Source organism: Apostichopus japonicus, chromosome 5 (genome assembly GCF_037975245.1).
Source record: "Apostichopus japonicus isolate 1M-3 chromosome 5, ASM3797524v1, whole genome shotgun sequence".
In the NCBI taxonomy this organism is placed as follows: Eukaryota; Metazoa; Echinodermata; class Holothuroidea; order Aspidochirotida; family Stichopodidae; genus Apostichopus; species Apostichopus japonicus.
The window spans coordinates 1,823,610-1,836,266 of record NC_092565.1 but is presented as its reverse complement, the minus strand read 5'-3'; the positions used below and the strand labels follow the sequence as shown (position 1 = coordinate 1,836,266).

At 39.0% G+C, this 12,657-nt stretch overlaps 1 protein-coding gene and 1 long non-coding RNA gene across 5 annotated transcripts in view; both read left to right on the top strand.

Annotated features, from left to right (window-relative positions):
• LOC139967256 (uncharacterized) overlaps window positions 1-12,657 on the top strand; it is a 150,182-nt gene that overhangs the window by 9,135 nt on the left and 128,390 nt on the right. The gene's annotated exons all lie outside the window — the stretch shown is intronic.
• LOC139967251 (uncharacterized) lies at window positions 5,228-7,205 on the top strand. The gene is made up of 2 exons (XR_011792916.1): window positions 5,228-5,548; window positions 6,413-7,205. It is a non-coding gene; the product is annotated as an uncharacterized lncRNA (long non-coding RNA).

Here is a 12,657-nt window from a genome sequence, read left to right as displayed (position 1 = left end):
TTTGGTACAGGCAAAATAATGAAAAGCACAAAGAAAAGGATAACAAACAAGATTTTATCATTGCTATGTTCTTTTTATTGTGTCCTGTCACAGTGAACAGCAGAAGAAGACAAGGTATAAAGGTTTTCAGCATAAACATCAAGCTTCCTTTGGGTAGGATTTGTTCGTGGGAGGGGCACAACTTTTATTATGGGGGGGGGTGGGGGTCTGATTGACTCTAGCGTTGCTTTGAAAGATCACAGATGGCATCATTGACATCTTTTGTAGCGCTTTTTAAAACTTTCCATTTGATAGGTCACTGGAACTCAAATTGTTGCTCTGTGTGAGAGCCTCTAGATGTAAACACTTTCACTGCACTTATGTACAGTAAATACCAAAAGTTCTGAATTGTTTTGAAATCTATTTTACACGATTTTGGGAAATCTATGTTTAACAATGACAACTACTAAAAACTGCATATTATAGGCTCACAGAGTAAACAATATTCACTAGCAGCATTTCTTGTTCAGAAATATACTTTCACCTTTTGTTATGATTTCATGTATTGATTCTGACAAGAATATTGAAATGAAAAAAAAAAAAATCCAGTCCAGTTAATAATATCATGTTGTTCACATGGATTTGAAATCACATTCTACTGACATCAGATGACCATTGCCTTGTTAACACAATTGCAGAGAATGAGTAATTTCTGTGAGGAAAAACCTGTACAGCTTATTAAAAAAAAAAGAGAAAGACAAGTCACACACTTACCTGAAGAGAAAATTTCCACAGCAAGGAACCAAGTTCATTACAATCTTCTCCATGTTGGAGAAAGACTGTTGATTAAGTGCATGAAAATGTGTACCTTCTTTTGCTTTAAATCGATCCCAAATGTTGCTGCCGCTTGCATTAGACCTATTAGCAAAGAGTATTGAGACGTGACGATTAATACTCACATCGGCAGCTGATGACCAAAATTATTGTCTTCTTGTGCTCAGCATATAGATATGGTTTGCAAGGTTTTCACATTCTGACTACACATGACCTTTGACCACCAAAAACAATAAGTCTCTTGATTCTTGAACTCAACATGTCACAACAACGTTTTTAATATGAAATTGGTCCAAGCTTCCTTTCTTGAGATATCAAGTTTAAAAGCAACGCATCACAAACACATCACTCATCCACCTGCATGACTACAAATTATCATTGGAACCAAAAACTGATATTTCTATCAATACAGAAAAAATCTTGGGAACATTTCAACAACTGAGGCAGCTTTTAATTTAATTTTTAGGGGGAGAAAAGGATAGATCATTTGGAAGGAAACTGCACAACAAGAAAATGTAATATATTGACATACCTTCAATGTGAAAAAGGGCAACATACTGTGGTGCAAAATCTACAAAATGATACAATATTTCAGCCATTGACTGCAAAATGAAAAGCATGTGGCTAAGCTTGAAGCCTAACTAGACCGTATATGCTACCTTCACACTCTCACGAATAAGTCACCTGATATTGCACACCACATTAAAATCCTATGCTATTCTTTGTGTAGGCCTGCTGACATTTGTACCATTTGATGAACCTACTGTACAATAGCCTGTACTGGGTTGGGGGGGGGGGGGTGGGATGGGTGGTTTATTGCTTACTCTACACACTAGTGATATCTTGAAATATACTAACACTCTCATAACTAAGAGAAACCTATATTGTATCATATACATATATAAAGTATAGTCTACTGATCTATTAGATATATGCCCCCAGTGTAGACCTTAAGTATTACAAAGTACTATTCAGCCACTTACAGAAACAGTAAAGAGTATGTGGCAAAGCTTCACACCAAGCAATATGGTGTGTGCTGCCTGCACACTCTTACTTATTCCAGTTGCATGACAATACCTTAGGCCAACCACCTATCATATACAGTATAGTCTACTGATCTATTAGATATATGCCCCCAGTGTAGACCTTAGGTATTACAAAGTATCATTAAGCCACTAACAGAAACAGTAAAGAGTATGTGGCAAAGCTTCACACCAAGCAATATGGTGTGTGCTGCCTTCACACTCTCACTTATTCCAGTTGCATGACAATACCTTAGGCCAATTGCCTATCTTATACAGTATAGTCTACTGATCTATTACATATATGCCCCAGTGTAGACCTTAAGTATTACAAAGTATTATTAAGCCACTAACAGAAACAGTAAAGAGTATGTGGCAAAGCTTCACACCAAGCAATATGGTGTGTGCTGCCTTCACACTCTCACTTATTCCAGTTGCATGACAATACCTTAGGCCAACCGCCTATCATATACAGTATAGTCTACTGATCTATTAGATATATGCCCCCAGTGTAAACCTTAAGTATTACAAAGTTTTATTAAGCCACTAACAGAAACAGTAAAGAGTATGTGGCAAAGTTTCACACCAAGCAATATGGTGTGTGCTGCCTTCACACTCTCACTTATCCCAGTTGCCTGACAATACCTTAGGCAAACCATATTAACTTAAAGGCGATATCGCTCGTAGACTTTTTTTGAGGGCGCTGGCATTATCGAGGTTTCAGCGAGGTTTAATGGGACCCCTAAAACTCACGTGACCTCGGTGGCAAATTTAGATCAGTGAATAGCACAGGCAAGCGTATGCGTAACAAGCCCGTACCCATGCACACATAATGTTATAGCACAGCATTTCAGATTATTGTACTGTTTACCGCAAAGGATTTTCGTACGCGATAGTTTGTTGTTTGTGTGCCTTTTGAGTAAAGAATACTGTACGATTTTCTTACAAATACATTCGATTAGACTAGAGTATAATGACAATCATGGAAAAGGGATCAGGGCAAGGAGAATCGGGCGAAAGAAAACGACCTTATCCTGGAACGAGCGTATAGGTTCAAGTGGAGGAAAGCCATTGTTGCATGGACCTGACAAAAACAGCAGTGCAAAGGAACAACAGCGACGAAGAGATGCCACGAAGATCTATCTTCTACGTTCCTACGTAAACTGGCAAATGGAGAAAGAACTCTAAAAACATGTCCACGATTTGACTTCTGTTAGCAATGCAGATTTCGCAGAACATTTGCTTCAGGATCACACAAAAAGGTAATGATTTGCTAAGCTAGGCTAAAACTGTATAGGGTAATACTAGTACATAGTAGTACTACAGGGTATTGTCCTAGGTAACTGTCAGTATTGCGAAGTACAGAAAACTGCAAAGTTCGGACACCCCTAAGAAATACACGATTTCACCATGATAACCTACAAGCGAAAGCCAATATCACTAAAAACTAGGAAGCTACAGTTATTTCCTGTCCAAAATGACCCGTGCGCAAGTATGTACGTACATATCTGTCAATAAAATGAAGATAGTTTTTGGCGTATTTTAAGGCTTAGGTGTTCGAACTTCGCAGTGTCTATGCTATTGTATTTGTAACATACATGATTTGATGAGCCTAGGCTTTGTAACTAGGCCTATCATTCATTATTTTTCCAATGGACCTAGCGTATGCTAACCTTATCATACTTATCCTAGCACAAAATAGCAGTAAGTTGTATTACTGAGTCATCATCATCACTGTTTGTGAATGCTTGTCATGAGGATACTGTATAGGCCGTTTCTTACGACTAGTAATTATAAACTATTCTTACGACAAAGGCAAATTCAAGTGCAGTAAATAAAGCAACTGCGCATGTAGTAGAGGTAACCCTAAACATAACCCTAACCGGAAGTTATTGTTACTCATCGTCGTAAAATTAGTACTCCTAGTCATAAAAATAGCAACTGCCCATGCGTAGTCGGAAATTATTCTTACGACTAGTTGTAAGAATAGCCACTTTGTACTGTATTCAGTTAAAAATTAAAATATCCTTCCTAAAGAAGACTGACAGGGACTGGGGGTCTTTAGTTTCACTCCTCATATTTATGCCATGGAAAGCTGGGCCTTCTCATCACCAAAAAGTAAACTGTTTTTGCCTCAACAAATTGATGGAAATATATTTTCTAATCACTAGGCCTAGGTGATCTGTTCATCCCCACCCCCTCCAGGTTCTAAATTGTTATCAGCTGTCCTTGTTTGAAGAATAATTCTTGTGAATGAGCATTTGAAAGAAAAGCCTCACCTATGCCCAGTCATAATTAACTGGGCAATATAACATAGGACTAAGGCCTATAGTATTAGTAATAAGTATCAGAATTTAGTGTTCATAGTAACTGTATTCCCTAATTTTGTAATATACACCAGTGAGGAAGGCCTACTGTGCTGTACAAGTACAACCACATGGACCTGCAATTTTTCCTATAAAAATAATGCATCTACATAAATAATTTAGAATCACTCCTAACTGATTCACATGTTTTCACACCGCTGCGTATGCAACTAGACCTTAGGTTTTTCTAAGGTCAGCCACAGCCAGCATATATGCAATCAAGTTTTAATGGTTCATTTGGGCAACAGGGTGTTATACTGTTATCTACTGACTGTCTGTCCAATATTCCAGCAATCATGTGTACATGTCTGTGTTTGGGATTTTTGAAGGAACCCAACTGCTATGCAAGAAGTTAGGTAAATTAGCCTCACAAATTGAGGGACCATAGTACATATAGCTATACCTATATAAACCTTTATATAGCCATGCCTGGGGGTAAGAAAGTACCATTTTTTTTTTTGCGTGTAGGCCTGATGCTCATACTTTATGATGCTGTGCTAAGTTATCATATTTTTTATATATAGTCAGTGTGAATGATCTGATGTTTAGTGTTCAAAAATTATAATATCTATTAAATTTGGTGGCCGAAACTATCTCTTGTGGAAAGTAATCTAGCGTTAAATTAATGGTAGTCTGAAATCAAGCTATTCATGTAAACAGGAATTTTTCACAATGGTGGGCTTATGTCATGGTGTAAGCTACAGTAGCATCTCAATTCTCACTCATGAAACCAACTGCTCACATAAACAGGAAGTTTACACAGTACAGCAGGTAAATAATGAGTGTACATCAAACTGTCATCAAAAGACTGGACATCTTTTAGCGATATGAAACCAATCAGTTCACTAAGACAGGAAGTTTACATAGTAAATTTTACATTGACATGTGAGCTCAAGTTGTTGGGCAAGCAGTTGGGCAACACAAAATTATCCTTACAATTCTTGAAAGGTACCGCGGTTTATGGATATGTTGAAGAAGAGTATGAAAGAATATCTCATCCTTATCTGGGTTTAAATCAATGTGGGTTAACAATATGTTATTATTGAAATATGCCTAAGTGTTTGTTGTTACTTTTCTCTTTCATATTTTTTCTTGGGTAGGTATGATAAAAACATGTATGTTTGTAATGATTTGGTCATTACCATTTACCAGATTCATTATGCATACAATTAAGCTTGGGGTGTACAGTAAAATTACTATTTCAGTTATATGATTTACGGACAATTTTTTTGGTTTCATTGTATAGGTTTCAAATGCATCTTTTCCGGAAAGATGCTGAAAGTCAAACAGAGGCATTCTCAGCAGCTGTCACCACAGAAAGATCAGTTGACACTCAGAAAGGAGAAGGTAAATTTATATGTTTATCCTTGCATGAATTACAGACTGGAAGAGCAGTGCTAATCTTATCTGATCTGATGTGATCAGAAAAATAATACAATTTCATTCTCATTTAATTCCAAAAGAAAAGAAAAAAATGGTAGCATATTGCTCATCCACTAAAAAGCATACATGTGTATGAAAATTTATAAAAGTAAGTGGGCCTGATATTATCAGGATCTTCTTTAGAGGCAAACTGACTAGTAACAGTAAATTCAAGAGACACAATAGAGCCTGGAACAGAGAGGACATGGTGAACACAAAGAAAGAAGTTAATGGTGTATTGAACAAAAGGAGTCAGTGAAAGCAGAGGTATTTAGATAAACTGTGGAGTACAAAGCGAGGATTAAGTAAGGAGAGAGGGCGAATAAACTATAGCAGAATACAGAGATGGAGCAGGATAAAGTTAGTCATGTCCTTCCTGTATATTGAGCCTATTCAGTTGAATGGTGCTAGGGCATTCCGTCCGCTCTCTCTATCTCTGCTGTGGTGTACTATGTCTGAGATGGTTAGTCTACGAATTCAGTTACCTGTTGGGACATGTCTTTAATGGTATGATTGGGCAGCTGAAAGTGTTCCCCTACTGGAGTCTCCATTTTCATGGTATTGATTTGTGACTAGAACTGCTTCTTGAGGGTGGTCTTGGTTTCACCAACATACTTGTAACTTCAATGTCCTCTAAACTCAATGACACCATTTAAATTGAAATATCAGTTTCCAGTGCTGCATAAGTGTGATAAGTTCTAAACAAAAGGTATATTTTTAGTCACAGCCATAGAAGCTATAGCAGGATACTTGCAATCTAGTAACTCTTGTTTTATGTAATCTCTACAGATACTCCTGATCCAGTTACTTCAACACCTCTCAAGAAGCCATCTGCCAATGTTCTGTCCAATGTTACCAGTAGGATTAGATATGGAGCAGCATGGGAGAAAAACCTCAGACTATACGAATACACATTGCCACATTTACATGATCCTGAACAAAAGAGATCATACATATGGCAGGGGCAAGCACTTTTCCCAGACTTTTGTTGACAGGTTGTGCGACATTCACAAACGTTGGATTAGCAGCTAATGATACATCTTCATCACCAGATTGAGATAAATTGCTTTCGTCCATTTTGTTCGATAGTAGCTATGACTGTGAATCAGGAGCTTGGCCACCCTCTAAGTCAAGGTGGGCAAGGTTGGGGAAATTCAATCAAGGAGTAACAATCAGAGAATGGCCAGCTTTATATTATTGTATATAGGCCTACACGCACAGCGTGTATAAATATCTGTATCGGTTTATTTATACTGGTGTTCATTTCCGTTGCCAGGAGGGGATATGATTTGAACGTGGGGGAGGGTGTGGGGGGGTGGGGAGGGGGTCCCATTTGAAGTGTCCAAACGATGCTAATCTTTACATCTATCTTCTTGAATCACATGTACCCCTATCGACACGATCAATCAGTCCTGTCTCTCACCTCCTCTCATGCACTGGTGTATTTATTTCCTGGCAAGATAACAGTTAGGCATAGTAAGGGTCAGAGGTCATCACAACTTAAAGAGTTGTGCGAGTCCCTGTGGTCTCTTACATCCTGGTAGCAGTAGAGAGAAGAAGCCTAATAGATCAGAAACCATAATCATCTTCTGTTGTGTCTTATTTTCCAGCATCCTTGAAACATTATATCCTTCTCCTTTGATTTGTTGATGTCATAAAGCTGTATTTATGTTGTGCATTATTTAATTCCAGTATTTAGATTGTATATTCTTCTTGTGTATTTGACAGTATCCCAGTGATCTCCATTTTTCTGCTCTTGGTTTTTTTCTCTCTGTACTTTCCTATCATATCTATCTCTACCCCTAGCCTCCATCTCCACATTTTCTTTACTTTCTTCCTCCATCCCTTCATCTGTCTTTCACGCTTTCTTTCTTGGCCTCTTTCCTCCCCTCTGTTTACCCTGTATGTTTTAGTTTGCCGACTCCCCCCCCCCCCCCGCATCTCACCCCCAAAAAAGTTCACAAGGTTGACAAGTCTCCCCGTGCTAGTCCCAAGCTATACACCCTTGTTGTGGTGACCGTTCAATATACTTGCAGATCAAATAGAAAGCCCCACCCCCCACCCCTTACTTCCCAGTGTCATGAATCGGCAAATGGAAGATTATTTGGAGTTGTTCGTGATGGTTCAATGATCTTATAGTCAGGCATAGGCCTATATGGTTCTCTTTGTCCTTCATTGCCGTCGAAGTTTGAAATGAATTAATCGTGCTAGGAACTTCCGGGCAATGTTTAATTTTCTGTGGCCAGAAAAAAAGCTTCCCCTTAGTCTCTCCTGGTTGACTATATAGAGCCCGTACGCCTATATGGTCACACAATAGTATAGATAAGTATGATCCATGCAGACATCTAGTATATATTTTTTTAAATTCAATCCAATTTCAGTTAAAGTTTCGAGTTGTAATTCGAGTCAGTCGTGATAAGGTGCCCCATGGTGGAGCTGGGTAACCCACCCCAACCCCGTTGCCGACTTCTTGGCATTTCGTTGGGAGCCGTTCGGAACAAGAAGCAGGATAGTCAATTCTGGGAGTACAGTACGCTGGAAAGCAATAAACTGACGTGATTTAGAAAAAAAAAGTTTTTTGCTTTGACGGCCGATCCTCAGCGAGACACTTTTCAATGGAAATAACTATTAGTTTATTGTTCATGTACTTATTCCCTTTTTGCCAATCCTTTCTAAAGAGGGTGGAGCCGCCCTTATGGCAATGTATTTTCCTTTCCTTTTCCGTTCAAGTTTCGTTATTTTTTAATTCGGGTCAAAGGGGTGCAAGGACAGGGTTTACGTGCACCGGTTAGGAGGACGGGGTGCAGCTAGGGCAAGTGCTCTGTGATCGCCTAAAGGGCCCGTTGCCAGGAGTCCAAAAATAATTAAATATACATATTTATCTGTATATGGTATATGACATAAAATGCTTTGTCTTTCCCTCCTGATATATAACTAAAATTTATATATAAAATACAATGTAAGCTGTGACTCAGTCTATGTATAATTAATACCTAAATTGGCTGAAATACCAATTGTTCACACATGACGGACTTGACTTTACGTTTGATACCCAATAGTTTGTAATCACTTCAGTCAATTTTTTCACTCATTCACGTTTGTCTTTTTGTGACACCAGTCAGCGTGAATCAGACATAAAATTCATAACTATTAGTTTCTTGAGCTGTTTCTTGACTTCGACTGCTCACCATGTAGGCCTAAAAGCAGGGGCGGCGATCTGTTTCAAATATTGGGGGGGACATTTGCTTGGATGCAGGCGAATTACTATCAAAGCGGAGCGCCACCATTGGTTGGCGCGCAGCGTACAAGAAAATTTCTGGTTTTGATAGCCCCCAGATCACCGGAAATGGCACTTCTCGGGCTTGAAAATGACCAACCAGATGTAAACTTTTGCCTGAGAACCAAGTTTTTCCTAATATTTTTTTTTTCATTCACAACCTTTTTTCAAGATTGTCACCAATCACACATCATGTTCGACCTCATTACATCTCCTGTGGATCATTGCTTTTGTAGGTAATTGTACGTAACGCCACACAATACCCGTCAGCCCCACGTTTCAAGGTTTTAAGCCCATTATTTTTTTCAGAATTTGAATAATAAATTCACTTGAAAACATACCCATAATGTTGCACAAAATTTCATCTATGGACAACCAATATAGAAAACCCCCCCTCAACCCCTAACAGACCGGTCAAAATTGCACGAGTAGAGAGAAGTATGATGAAGAATGTTGGTCAAGGAATTTTCGAAAATTCAGACACAGATAAATTATTGGTGTACAAATATTAAAACCTCTTATAACGGCTACTATTAAACTTCGATATCATAGAAAATACCAAAAAAATATGCTCGAGGGGGAGGGCTGTCTCCACCCTTCACCCCCCCCTCCCTTGGCTACGCACCTGCGGTTAGACATCTTGTAGGAAACAGGCCAAATGGAAACCAGTGAACTCATATCGATGTGGATCATAATGATTGTACGTACTTACACTGATACAAAAAATGCAAACCAAATTTCATTACGGATGCAGTCCGTCTAGCTAGTCATTTCGAGAAAAAAAGTAAAAACTACTTTCGGTTATATATAGTAACAAATTGTGACACGGTTAGACAGGCACCTTGCGAGGAATTTGCCAAGGGAGGGGCAAAACTTGTACCCAGACTTTGTAAGCGTAGCACCGCCATAAGTTGGCACGAAGCACAAAAGAAAATTTTGGCCGAAAATGTCTCCCAGATCGCTGGAAATGGCACTTCCCAGGCCTTGTAAGTTGCATCTAAGCATTTTCTATTTTGAAATTACTAGCGATATCATAAAAAAAATACAAAACATATGCTTAAAAAACACTATGCCACCAAATATTGGGGGGGGGGATATTAGATACTATATCCCCCCACCAAAAATATTGGGGGGACATGTCCCCCCCGTCCCCCCCATGATCGCCGCCCATGCCTAAAAGAGTAAAAGCAGGGAACTGCTAGAGTAGCAGCTCCTTGGTCGAACTATTACGCCTGATGCAAAGCTCGACCGTAACCTATACTGTACAGCCCATTAGTTGTGAAAAGTTCTGAACGTAAAACAAAGCACTGAGTTTTGTATCACACAACACACACGAAAACGCGGCGTAATACCGCATACTACTGACCAGGGAGTTGTTCCATAACAACTCCCTGTACTGCCACAGACAAGAAACTATGCAGGAATTTCGCCAAGGCCACCGTTCAAGTAACCGAACCCGTTTATTGCTTACTAGCCGTAAATACGGGATTGCTGAGAAATTACGAGACAACAGCGACGATCCGATAGAGGGTAGTATTGATATTATTTTTGAATCGGGTGGTGTGAAGGACAGAATTTACGAGGAAATTACGAGCGATCCCACCTTTAACTACTATACATACATAGACCTATCTTGGGATAAACCTACAGACATTAGTGTCATTCAATGAGATTCGCTGTAGACTATGTAGCTATGGGTTTGTGGGTTTGGGGAGGGTTGGGGCAAATTGACTTGACTTGGAGAATTGCCATACCTTCAGTGTGAAAAAGGGCAACCAGACCTACTTCACAATGATACAGTATTCAGCGATTGACTGCAAAAACGAAAAGCATGTGACCATGTGGTTTGTGCTGCCTCAAAGCTCTCAAACACAGTCTCCTTATGCAAACGACATTTTAATTTTATATTAGACTATTTGTTGGATAGTCCTGCCAATAGTTGTATATTCCAATAACACTAAAGCAGCCTATTCTTAGGGTATTTAAACTTAAGAGGAAAGGAAGGTGTTGGTGGTTGTCTGCTGGCAAATAAAATGAAAGCCATGATCCTCACACTGCACAAGATGGTAGGTACTATCTTCATTGTCTCAATCAAATGGGTCACATGCAAATGAAAATATTAGTTTCCTCGACTCCATATACCCATCCAAAAGTTTATCCTCAATGTTGTTTTGTTTTTTAACATTACATCTGCACCTTGTATTTGAAGGATTGCCATCACCTGTACTTTTGTCAGGCAGTTTATGCGCTGGTAGTTGAAGCCTTCCAACCACTTTGTTGGCCTTTCAAGCTCTGGCTACTACCGGGAAATGGAGAACGACAGGACATTCTTCCAAGTAGTTTTCTGCCATCCATGACAGAACTTTTCTGTCACAACTCACTTCTTCAGAAGCGGAGCATCTACTTTGTTTCTGGATTTGCTTAGCTTTGCTCCTTTTTTACTTTCTCCTTCTCTATTCCTCTCAAGGCCAACAGTTAGTTCTACAAGAAAAACAAGCAATAAATGAACAGTGGGTAAAGATCATAATCTGTGACTTGGCTTTTAGTTTCAAAGTTTTCTTTTGTATGGGCCCAATTCAATTAGGTTGGTAGGGGTGGGGTTGTAATGATTTGTCTGAAGATTTTTGTGGTACTCAACTCAACTGTGCCAACTGTGTAGTTCTCAACTGTGCCATGTGAAAAGTAAAAGTCAATATGGTGTACATTAATGAATGGGTTCTATTTGACCCTACCAGAGATAACAATACATTGCCCATGTTTTCATTGAAATATCCCCCCCCCCCCTTGCAATCAAACTGTCCTGCTGCATTATGGTCACAAGATACAATCCTTTTTCAAAAGTGGAGAATGGAGAGGCGGGGTGTGCGACATCATGCATTAATTGAAAGGGATTTGAGCCCAAAATTTAAAATTATATATACGGTACAATAGAGTGCAGTGGTAGTCTCCTCCTCCTGTAAATTGATCATTTTGCTCATTTGTTAAAAACTAGTTGGTGGCTGTTTACTCTTGAGAATTGTGCCCCTTGCCATAAAGCGAGAGATCTTGGTATTTTGTTATTAAACAGAACAATTAATTTATCTGCAATGTGGCTTCAGAACAACTACTAATTATCGTTAGGTAAAAAATATGTCAGCCCAACTTAAAACTCTCATGATAAGCAAAGTCCTTTTCCTGTAGGTCTATACAAACGGTCTTACAAGCCATAAAGACTAAAAACTGACCTGGCACATGGAACTAGGCTTAGCCTAGTCAGAGCCTAGAGTTTACTAGGATGGATGCACTCATTTTGTGCATGCATCAAAATGGCATTGGCCCTATATATGCCAGATATTCAAATATGGTCACCTTTGGTCAATTTACCTCAGCTCTAGACATCAGTCACCTTGATTGTTCATTGATAATAACTGAGAACAAATTTTTGGAAAGTACCGGATTTTAAGTGAATACTGATTTTAATTAGGCTCCACCTTGGCTAGGTCACAGCTAGTAAGACCCGGCCTAGCCTCGTAAGTTTAGATAAGTTATATTTTTGTATAACTTGTAATAAACTAATAATAGTAGAAAAGAAAGCATCAGGAGGGACAGTCAAATACACATCAATCACCCTATGGCAGAGAAAAAACCTGAAGGCACAAAAGATAAGAACCGATTATAATGCTTAAAGTATACAAAGTGGCTATTCTTACGACTAGTTGTAACAATAATTCCCTTTTGCGCATGCGCAGTTGCTAGTTTACGACTAGGAGTACTATTT